At 36.2% G+C, this 12,036-nt stretch overlaps 1 long non-coding RNA gene across 5 annotated transcripts; it reads right to left on the reverse strand.

The window, feature by feature from the left end:
- Positions 1-8,249: 8,249 nt before the first annotated feature.
- Positions 8,250-11,683, reverse strand: LOC131430365 (uncharacterized). 5 transcript variants are annotated; one of them, XR_009229519.1, is made up of 6 exons: positions 11,343-11,683; positions 11,244-11,267; positions 10,859-11,178; positions 9,316-10,798; positions 8,540-8,632; positions 8,251-8,451 (listed from the first exon to the last, which is right to left on the reverse strand). It is a non-coding gene; the product is annotated as an uncharacterized LOC131430365 (long non-coding RNA). The 5 variants fall into 5 exon arrangements; XR_009229518.1 differs by having other exon boundaries at positions 8,250-8,632; positions 11,244-11,391; positions 11,464-11,683; XR_009229517.1 differs by having other exon boundaries at positions 8,252-8,632; positions 11,464-11,682.
- Positions 11,684-12,036: the final 353 nt, after the last annotated feature.

Genomic DNA, 12,036 nt, shown 5'->3' on the forward strand with positions numbered 1-12,036 from the left:
AACAATCCTTCCCCTCCCAAGTAGATCTGCATTCGGACGTGGCCGGCGTCGGTATTGATCAGCATGCATGGTTCAATACAGTTTGCACAGTGTGAAACAATGTGTTATTCCCAAACATGTTACTTCAAAAAATCATTTTGCAATCTCAATTGGTCCAGATCAATAACGGAGTAGCAACACACGGGCGGTCTCTAATGATAATGCTAATGCTAATTGGCATCACTCTTCTCATACAAATAGGCAACGCAAATGTCAAGCACTAGTTTGGAAAAATGATGCTGACTGTGTGACATAAACACTGAAGGATGCTTTTGTGAACTACTCGAATAAATCTGAATCAATTGGTATCAAAATTAGTATCCGAAATTATTTAGTAAAAGTATGAAATATATTTTCATGAGACTGTTATGAAAGAAGAGAAAGGCATCATTACACCACTAGGTGGATTAAGAAGGGTTTTGCCTTTCTCATATAGAAAGGTTATGCAATCACTTGAAAAACCGACTAGTGAAAATTGGCCCGGAGGGCCAAGTGTCATATACCATTCGACTCAGTTCATCGAGCTGAGCAATGTCTGTGTGTGTGTGTGTGTGTATGTGTCAAATAATCTCACTAGGTTTTCTCGGAGATGGCTGAACCGATTTTGACAAACTAGGATTCAAATAAAAGGTCTCGTGGTCCCATACGGAATTCCTGAATTTAATCCGGATCCGACTTCCGGTTCCGGAATTATAGGGTAAAGTGTGTTCAACATTGTACACCGTCACCTAAACCGGCGAAACAAAACACGTAAATAAATTTCTAAACTGGTCTCAAAACTACACAAATCGATAGTCATTATCAGTAGGCAACTAATCAAACCGATTCCGGCTATCCTAGTTCCCGGTATCCGGTTCCGGAAGTACCGGAAATATTGGTCATATATACCAAAATGGATCTCACTCACTTTTGTCAACGATGGTTTGACCGATTTCCACAAACTTAGATTCAAATGAAAGGTATTCCGGTCCCATACGGAATTCCTGAATTTCATTCGGATTCGACTTCCGAATCCGGAGTTATAGAGTGCGTACTAGAAGAGTTTGTGTGTCATGTTAGTTGGTGGCCGTACGAACCGACTTTGACTATACCGGTTCTCGGGTTCCGGTGCCGGAAGTGCATATAATAGTGAACCCATTTCGTCCCTTAAGGATGGCTTACGCAATCAAAGCACTGTTTTATTCTGTATGTTATGCATAAACAATCACTTGGTTTCTTTCAAAAATCGAAGAGAAAATTTTTGAATAGAATACCACAATATTATATGTACATGAGAAAGGCATCATTACACCACTAGGTGAATTAAGACAGGTTTTTTAATAGTACTATTGTTTGACATGTCGAGTAAGTTTTATATTTTCTTTCTGTGCAGTATCATGAGAAATGCAATTAGGATACTCATCGTATTTTTTTTCTGTGTTTTGTAGTATCGGAAATTTCAAGCACACATCATCCTGTAGTTCCGGAAACGGGAATCAGATCCGGATCAAATTCAGAGATTCTAATAAAGGACCGTAATTTATTTGAATCTAAGTTTAAGAAAATCGGTCGAATTGTCGCGAAGAAAAATGAGTTAGAAATCTTGCAGATTTTAATCACTGTTTCCGGTACTTCCGGTACCGGATTCCGGAAATCGGTATATCCGATGTGAGACCTCGGTTAAAAAGTTGGTTTTCACAGTGATTGCATAACTTTTCTATATGAGAAAGGCAAAGTAGGTGTTGGAGTATTATCTTAGAAACTTTTTTTTGCTGGAACGTCTGAAATTTTATCACCAACGGAGGTCACATTTGTGAGCAATAAGGACAGAGGCAACAAAAAAGGTAGTCTAATTTATTCCATACTGATTCTTTCCTCACACACTTTCATAAGTTGTGTATAAACTTAGAGGTGCTTATAGAGTCTGAGAGCACGCTTTGCCACAATTCCCCCCCCCCCCCCCCCGTCCGAGAAAGCGGGTGGTGGGTGGACACCTGTGACTAAACTCTGGATTTGTTATTGTATTATTACTGCTGCTGTTGTGTTGTTGTTGTTATTGCTGTTGTTGTTGACTACTACTACTACTACTAGTAATTATAAAGCTGGCAATGACCTCGAATCGAAAACGCCATTCCAGTAATGGCAACACTGCGCGCGCTCAGAGAAGGTAGTAGGAATGATAAACTTCAATCAAACCACACAAACCCGCGCGCACGGTTGTTGACTCACTCTCAGCAGCATTTCCACATGGTTGTTCTGTGTTTGTAGGCTCAGCGCCATGTGAAAAGTGAAGGAGTTCTCTCTCTCTCTTTTTAAACCCGTACTGGTGGGTAAATCCTTTTTATCATGTATGGAAACAGACTACCCACGTGGATCCGTTTTACTGGAGTTTTTATATGACCAGACCTAATTTTAAGTTCTATCGATGGATGACCGTGAAGAAATTGCTCCCGAAATCAGAAACAGAAGCGAAAAAAGAGAAATATTATGGGGATGTTGATCCTGTAGATGTACACCGTAAGATAGAGGTTTTGAGAGTTACGTGATGGTCAAAGCTCCACTGCAGATAAAGCAAGCAAGCAGCGGTAGGCGCTATGAAGCAGAACAGAGTCGAAACCACGTAAAATGGAGGACGAAACCGGGGTAAAATAAATGAGAATGATAACAATACATAAAATAGTAAGAGTTTTTGAAGCTATATAAAAAGTTACGCAGTTTTTTAGGCCTATCTGAGTCAACAACGCCTGAGTAAAGGTGTTAATCGAGTAATCGAGTTACGATGTGCTACTTTTAAGGAAGTTTAAGGTGTTACGAAGTGTTATATACGTCGCTCTTTTGTAAGTTATAGGTGTTTCGAAGCATTACTTTTTTGTGACTTATAGGCGCTATGAAGTGTTACATGCGTCATTTTTTTGTATGTTATAGGCGTAACAAAGCGTTACATGCGTCATAGACGTTACAAAACGTTACATGCGTTACTTTTTGTAAATTATAGGCGTTACTTTTTATAAATTATAAGCGTTACGAAGCGTTACATGCATTACTTTCAAGTAGTAGGCGTTACGGGGCGTTACTTTTCTGTAAGTTGTAGGCGGTAAGAAGCGTTATATGCGTTATTTTATTGTGAGTTATGTGTTACTTTTTCGTGAGTTATAGACATTACAAAGCGTTACTTTTTTATGAGTCATAGGCGTTATTTTATAGACATTTATGGGCATTACGGAGCGTTACTTTTTTGTGAGTTATAGACATAATGAAGCATTAGAACGTTAATTTGTTGTAAGTCATAGGAGTTGCATGCGTTACTTTTGAGTAAATTATAAGTGTTACCGAGCGTTACTTTTTCGTGAGTTATGGACAAAACGAAGCTTTACAAGCGTTACTTTTTTGTAAGTCATAGGCGTTAAATGCGTTACGTTTTAGTAAGTTACGAAGCGTTACATTATTGAGCGCATTGAACGTTACACAATAACAAACGCCAAACATTTTTTGTTACGAACATTGTTGTAACACATGGATCAATAAGTCCCGAGACTAACAATGGAAACAACATTTTTCTTGCAAAAATTTTTTTATTCATCAACATAATCACCTTTTAGGGTGATACAATGGTTCCAACGTTTTTCCAATTTTTCAATACCATGTTTATACAAAAAATTATCTTTCGCTTCAAAATAAGCTTCAGTTTCAGCGATGACCTCCTCATTTGAGCCAAATCTTTTTCCCTGGAGAATTTTTTTAAGATCAGCAAAGAGCCAGTAGTCACTGGGAGCTAAATCTGGCGAGTATGGAGGGTGGAGAAGCAGATCAAAGCCCAATTCGTTCAATTTCGCCATTGTTTTCATCGACTTGTGGCAGGGTGCATTTTGTTCCATCGAAAGCAATCGCGGCAGCCACTTGGAAAAAACCTTCTTCATGCTCAATTTTTCATGAAGCATAGTGAATACACTTCCATATGATATCTGTGTCATCTCAGCAATCTCACGGAGCTTCACTTTACGATCTTTTATTATAATTTTTGTCACTTCACACACATTTTTCGGTGTAACGGCTTCCACAGGTCTACCCGAGCGTTCCGCGTCATTTGTGTCGGTACGACCACGTTTAAACTCGGCGAACCACCGACAAATCGTTGCTTTTGATGGACAAGAGTCCGGATAACATTTTTCAATCCATTGTTTCGTAGCACGGTGTTTTTACCCATTAAAAAACAATGTTTTATCAAAACACGAAACTCGGTTTTTTCCATTTTTTAAACAAACTACAAAACGACTTTACTCCAACCTCGATAACTCAGCTGTTTCTGGTCGGATCGACTTAAAATTTTGACCCGTTTCAAGCAAAGGTTAGTACTCTGAAAAGACGTGGTTACTGGTTTACTACGAGCGCCATCTCTGCTTTAGTCTCGGGACTTATTGATCCATGTGTTATATAATTTATAGTTGCAGAAATCTTGAAATCTAGGATGGCGGCTTTCGGTTTGTTGATAATCTATCAAATCGCTATATAATTGGTACTTTCGGGATCGATTTGAAAAGTAAATTTGTGAAATTGATATCAGATTAATTCCTAACCGTCATTTAGAAATCATCTAGGAAGCAAACAAACGGTAGTGTCTCATACACAACCTCGTAATTTTTTGCTTTATTTTATTCCACTTCATTTAATTGTGTGGTAGATTATTTTGTCATCATTAGGTCGTACTTCATATTTTGCCATCAATAGGTCGTACTTGACGCAACCGTTAAAATTCTGCAAGTAAAGCATTATAAATTTGCAAAATTCACACAATTAATCAACAAATCCGTACGATTATTGATGTTTTTAAGTGTGGAAGAAGAATGTCGGTTTGTTTCGTATTCACGGTATCCAGTTATGTCTCTGACATTGCCCACCCGCCATTTCGGATCGGTAGCGAAATCTGTCCAAACAGAAGGGTAATTTTCGTGTCCGAATGAGGTGTTAAGAGTTCACTGTATGTTCTTTTCGGTAGCACCTTTTAAATTAAGTGTTTTACCTTTCTCAAGTAGAAAAGCTATGCAATTACTAAGAAAACCGCTTTTTGATCCAAGTTTCAAAGGACCGAGTGTCATATACCATTCGAATAAGTTCGTCGAGATCAGCTAATGTCTGTATGTGTGTAACATTTTTCTACACTAAATTTTCTTTGAGATGGCTGAACAGATTTTTTCAAACGCAGATTTAAATAAAAGGTCTTGTGGTTCCATACAAAGTTCCTGAATTTCTTTCGAATCCGACTTCGGCTGTATCGATTCTTACAAACTTAGATCCGAATGGAAGGTCTTAAAATGCAACACAAAACTTCCGAGTTTCATCTTCATATAACATTTCCAGAATTACAGGGTGATTAGTGTAGAAATTATGGTTTTAGAGGTCTTTTTTTGGAAATGACCATGTAAAGAGCTGCAATTTCCTGGAGAATTATTCATAAATATCTCTAGTGCTTAGATCTTGTTAGCAGATGGCCAAATAAACTTCCTTCAGCTATTCCGGTCCCCAGTTTTTGGTTCCGAAAGAACCTGATAAAAAATAAATAACTTTAAGACGTATAAAAATTAAATAACTTTAAGTCGAAACTCACTTAAATTTCTTAGGTGATGCCGATTTCCACTAACAAAACTTTAATTAGGTTTGAGTTTCATAAGGATCCGACTTCTGATTCCGATATTATAGGGTGATGAATGGTAAAAATTTAAAGTGGCGATGCAAATAATATAAAAACTCTTCGGGACTATTTCAGGATGTGACCCACGTTAGTTTATGACCAATCGAACTTACTTTGACTGTACCGTTCTCCATTTTCCGGTTCTGGAAGTACCGGAAAAAGTTGCTCATTGTTCCCACACGAAGCTCACTACGATTTCTCAGAGATAGCTGGGCCGATTTTCAGAAACTTAGTTTCAAATGAAAGATATTTTATCTGGATCCAACTTACGGTTTAGGAATTACTAGATGATGAGGGATTAAACTTTCAGCGTATCGTCAGTACGAAAAATAGAAAAAAATCATCTAAATTTGGCTCAACACCTCACGAATCGAAAAGGTTATGCTGTTTCACAACCGAATGTACTGTTTTTATTTAAGATTCATATTACTAATATTTTAATAATTGTTACTAAACAATTTCTTGTAATTTTTTATGAAAATATGTGTCATCGAAAGGTTCCCATTAGTGCTATCGTCTTCTGAGTTAGTAGCTTAAGTAAGTGCATAAATGTAACGGTACAATTGTAAGACGGAACACACAAAAACAAAGCAAAAAAACCTTTTTTAATACACCTAGTGGTGTAATGATGCCTTTCTCATATTACTTATATTTTCAAAATTATCTCTAGAGGATTCTGTCAAGGTTTTTTTTTCAAACCTAAATAAAATCAAAAACTTTCTTCGGGTATAAACTACCATCATCTTATTAATTTGTAAACATTTCTGTCAAGTTAATATAGATATGAATGTGGCAACCCCTACCCGCTATACAAAATTGAACAAAGCACGCTGTGTGTTAGGCGGGTTCGTTTTCTACTTCTTCCGTACCAGCACGTACCGATTTTGCATCATTTTGTATGATAGTTTGAAAGTTTTGTTTCCGGAATCGGAAGTCGGATCGGAATAAAATTCAATAGCAACCTATGGGACCGTAGGACCTTTCATTTGAATCTGAGATTGTGAAAATCGGTTCAGCCATCTCTGATAAAATCGAGTGACATTATTTGTCACATGCACACATATATAAATACATACATACATTAAGAAAAAATAAATAAAAACACACAAAAGTAAAACAAAGTGGGGATCTGTATTTTTCACAAATAGTTTTTAGCCATCTAGGATTTCTAAAATCGGGTGTCCAATCTTCATGATCACTATTTCTACAACCAATTTAACACACAGAATATGGATAATGTTAATAAGGCTCAACGAGCCAGTCTTTATGAATACAATATAGGTTTCGTAGTTCGAACATATGTCACGAAAAATAAACCGAAATTTACTTCTACATACAACTTCTACATAAAGAAAAAGTTAAATATCGAAAAAAATTGACAGGAGCGGAAATTTTGCACGTTCGACGCGCAATATGTTTTGTTTTAAACAAGCTCCATTTCTCATTGTGCATAGTTTGTAATCTGCATGCAAATTTGAAAATCTCTATAATATAGATAAATGGCATCTCTGTTGCTAAGCGACCAGCATAAAAAATCAAAATCAACAACAGTCAGTAAATTTACCAAATTTTAGTCATTTAAATTTAATTTTAACCTATATACTGGTCGTTTTAAATCGACTCTAAAACAAAAGAAACTTGGCTGGCACTCCAAAAAATATATTGTTGTACAGTTCAACCAAAAATATGATATTCAACTCGATTCGAAACTTACGGCTGATCAGCGACTCTAGTTGAACTACTAAAAGAGCATTACCGGGTCAGTTTAAGCTGTTTTGCGTTGACGAGTCGAAGAGGATACGCGATTTGTTCGCAATTTGTTGCAAATTAAATTAACTTAACCTCATTTTGATAGATTTCAAAATTTTATGGCTTCTTGATGGAACCGGTTAGTGTGCAATTGACCGACTGAATGCTAAAATTGGTTAAGTTCAACTTAGTTTTGGAAATTCTTGCTTGCAATAAGAATGTTTTCAAATGGTTTTTGCATTGCAAATGCTTGAACAGACGAGCTTCATGCGAAGGGAAATGGAACAAAATCCTATCCTTACGATTATGCATCGATAGAATTTTAACATGAACTAGACAGTATAAAATAAAGACGAATTATTCAGCAGAACCGGGTAGTCTGCTTTCACAAGTGATCAAATGGTTGAACCCTCCAGTTCGGGAATAGAGTCGCACGAGTCGATGCCTCTTATGAAAGGTGTTTCAGGCTGTAGTGTGCTGTTTTTGAAAAATCCAAACAAAACTCAGAGAGAGGAGGGAGAGAGTTTCTTTCTCCTATATTCCTTCTCCTCACCCCATCCATTACTGGTACGACAGCTTAACAGTGACCATTACCAGCCAAAATACGAGCTTAAAACACCCACAACCAAATCGAGTGTGTGTTTTTACTCGCGCTGAGTTACAGCAGAGTGTGTGGAATCGCTCCAAGCAAAATTTGCTATAAGAAATCACTGCTGCAATTCCTAGAGATTCGTGTTTCATAGGAATAAACGCTAGTTGGTTTCTTAGGAAAAACAGGATCAAAAAAATAAATTAAGTGTTTGAACAAACAGTATCCTTGTGAAAAAATATTTCGACTACCTTTTTTTGCACCATTTATTTAATAACCTTAATCCAATCCCTCAAGATATTTCTTTATTGGATGGTTGAAGATTCTACTATATCGATTTTTTTTGTTTTGGTTGCTTTCCACGATTTCTTACACTCGAATCATTCAGTAGTCGTTGAGTCAGTGTTATCTGAAATAATACAATGGTAATAAATACTGTACTACAAGGTGTAGAGTTATATCCTTCTCGTGACACCAGTCAACTTGACCGTTTTTACCGCATTCGTCAATCTAACAGGAATACTGTTTTAATATGAATTCATCATCGTACGATGGAACTCATATTTCTGCCTGTTGTTGGTTCACACTACCTGAAAAGTAGAAAAAAATTGTATGTATCCATCGCTAGATCCAAAACGAAATAATGTTCGTATAAAATAGCATCACTGTAGCGAGAGGCGCTGGGTAGTCTGCTTCCACATCAGATCAAATGGTTTAACCCTCCAGTTCGGGATTCGCACAGGAGCTTTTTCACTCGAAAAAGCATTCACTTATAAAGCCACCTCTTACAAAAGGTGTTTGATGAAAAATATGTGTTCAACTCCTCTTTCTAATGGATATAAAATCCTTTAGAAAGCACACCCATCACTGGTAGACAGCAAACTTTGGACTTTTACCAGCCTACTTCCAAGCTTTTCGTTCGTGTTCGGTTTTACCGGCTGAGCGGAGAGCACCAAGAGAAGGTGAGGGATCGCTCGATGCAAAATAGTTACGAACGTTTGAGCGGCAATTCGTGTAACTAAACTGCCTCTAAAAAAATAAACAAAACAAAAACACACGGTGGTGGTGAAGTTCGAGTAAATGCTCAGGCGTTTTGAAAAGTTTTCAAGGAATAATTTAAAAATCAGGCTTTGAAAGCTAACAGTATCATGGATGTAGAAATAATTCGACTACCTTTTTTATAGTTTTGTTTCATTGCTTTTTGCTTTGTTTTTGTCAGTCCGAATGTTGCAATTCGTACAATGATATGTAAATAATGCAGCTTATAGCTTACCTTAAGTAATTATATTTGCCGGTATTCTATTACACTGCTGATTTTGTTTATAAACTGAATACTAAAGCAGGTACGTTATTGAAGGATTTCGAATAACAAAACATAATTATAATCACTTTCATCCTAACTAGACGATTTTATTCCAAAACACTTGACATTTTCCTTTTCAATGGGAATTTACCATCGGGCATATGCGTACAGTGCGCTAAGTTAGCCCTCGCTGAGAAAAGCTCACCGAATTCGCCGTCGAGAATATAGTTATTGCCAGAAATGCCAGATGTACAGATAAATTAGTAATCGAACATTTTCAATATGTTGCACAGATTCTGAAATCTTATCAGGTTTTCGGTATGCTTTTTATACGAAATATACTTTCCATCGTTTGTGCGACAAAAAGACATTATTGAATTAATAATATTATATAAACCAAGCGATTAGTCACGTACAATCCCGGGCAACAATTCAAATGCCATATGATTCTGATTATGTTTCATAAAATTTTGTAATTGATTCTGCAATCACTACCAATTTTATGACAGCTGTAATTAGTGCCTCTTTTGACAAGTAATTCGCGACATAGAAGGAGCGGTGCTGCCATCTATCAAAGTTTAGTCTGTGTGTGAAGAGAATGTAAACAAAATATAGAACTTTTTCGCTTAAATAAATGCATTATTTCTCTGTTTTTTAAAGTGATTTTGTGCATGTAAAAATATAAAAAACCGATAACGGCTCTTACCTAGACTTTTCAATTTGTTTAGTTGTGTTTTGAAGTTGGTTTTGTGTTAGAAAAAACGATAATGAAACTTCTATTCCGGCGCTGGTAACACGCATAGGTAAGAGCACACATGATGTTTTGTGAAAAAATCATTACGTTACGGTATGTTTATATGACGAGCTAGTACGTAACATTACAAAAAAAGTTTATCGAGACTTAAGTAAAATTATGTTTTCTCTGAATATAGTAGAACATGGATCTGAAAAGCAGTTTTGATGATTACGCAAAAACGATTTTTGACAATGTTTCTGATGCTGACGAGGGCATTAACGAAAGGAAGAATACAAACACAAGTGTCCGCCAGGAATATCATTTCATTCCATCCCGAAAATGTCAAGACACTATGTTCAAAATTGAGCCAACGAATACTGTGCGTGTGTGTAGTTTCTATTTCACTACACCTTCAATATATTATATTTTCCATCAAGTAAGTGTAAGAATCAAACCCAGACATGCGTTACTCGCTGTCTATTTACAAGTATGAAACGTACGTATCAATGATTAAGAATTTTTGTTTTTCAGTTTTAAAGTGGACTCAAGATTTCTGCCCGTTTGCTCATGATTATCGCTTGAGAAATTGTTGATATGTCGAATATATTATGTAATAAAATATTTTAGAACATTTTAATTCCTGATATAGTTTTTATTTTTTAGTAATTATTTTCTCCCAGCATCAGCAATTCTTCAACTTTCGGTTACCTCATGTACCTGAGAAAACTGAAAATGTAAAATCAAGTCAAAAAAAAATCGTACCGAACTTGCAATCACCTCCCACGAAATGGTTCCAAATTTGAGAGTTTCCCAACTCTTCCGAAACAGATCTCTCAATCTTGTGGCCTGATATATATCCGAAGTAGTTTTTGCAGCGATTTTCATTGTGCGCGGTTCGGCACTTAAAGAGGATGACATAAACAAGAGGGAAATGCACCAAATCCCCCATTGTATACCTCATCTAATGCAACTATCAGGAGGTAACCAGCCTGGAATACCCGTTGGCGTTTGACTACCAAATTGCTAATTCCAGCAGCGAAGCTGAAAACATCCGGCAAGTTCACCAACACACCATACGTATAACTTGATAATGGCTCCTAATGATTATTCGAAAAATAGATTGTTATCTCATTTAAAGTAAACACTTTGATGAAAAACTTACACCATGAGTAGAAAACATCCAGTTCTAAAGCACATAGAAAAAATTTTAAACATATGAATAGATTTTAATTCATAATTTCTGTTTTGAAATGTTGTTTACTTTTTTTCAGATACCAACAGCTGTTTTTTACTCGGGAAAATAAGCATCACTTATTGTATTCATTTTATATTTATCAACTAAATTAGTATCGTCAAAAATTTTTAAAAACATTCCAATTTACCATTTCAAACTGAGTAGCGAAAATAGCATAAAACGGTACGTTTCAAAATTTATTACTTTTTTATCTTTTCTTGTTTACCTCCACTTCACACACATAAGCTGTCAAACTCAACTTCGTAGTCGCGAATATAATAGTTTTTAAAGCTTCTACAAATTTTTTTACCCTGACCAACAACTGAACTAAAAATAAAACTACTTGTACTACACTCAAATAAAAATTCACGTTCGATTCACTTGAAAAATCACGTAAAATGATTTCAAATGTCAAATTGAACATTTCACGTGACGAAAATGAATGTTATACGAACATATCATAAAATGAATTGAGTCATCACATAAGGTTCACGTGAATCAAACAATCTACAAATTCACGTAGAAAAAGCTCGATTTTGAAAATGGCGAACAGTGGCCCTTTAAAGTGTAAGTAGGGTAAATATTTGCGAGAAATGTTATTTAATTACAATTTTTCACTACATCGTCCGGACTATTCCAGTATGAAAGTTTCCATGTGTTCAACTGGACCGAGTACCTGCGTGAGTCCGGAAGTTTTCCCGCTCCTGCCGAATGCTTCAAA

This window comes from Malaya genurostris, chromosome 2 (genome assembly GCF_030247185.1).
Source record: "Malaya genurostris strain Urasoe2022 chromosome 2, Malgen_1.1, whole genome shotgun sequence".
NCBI lineage: Eukaryota > Metazoa > Arthropoda > Insecta > Diptera > Culicidae > Malaya > Malaya genurostris.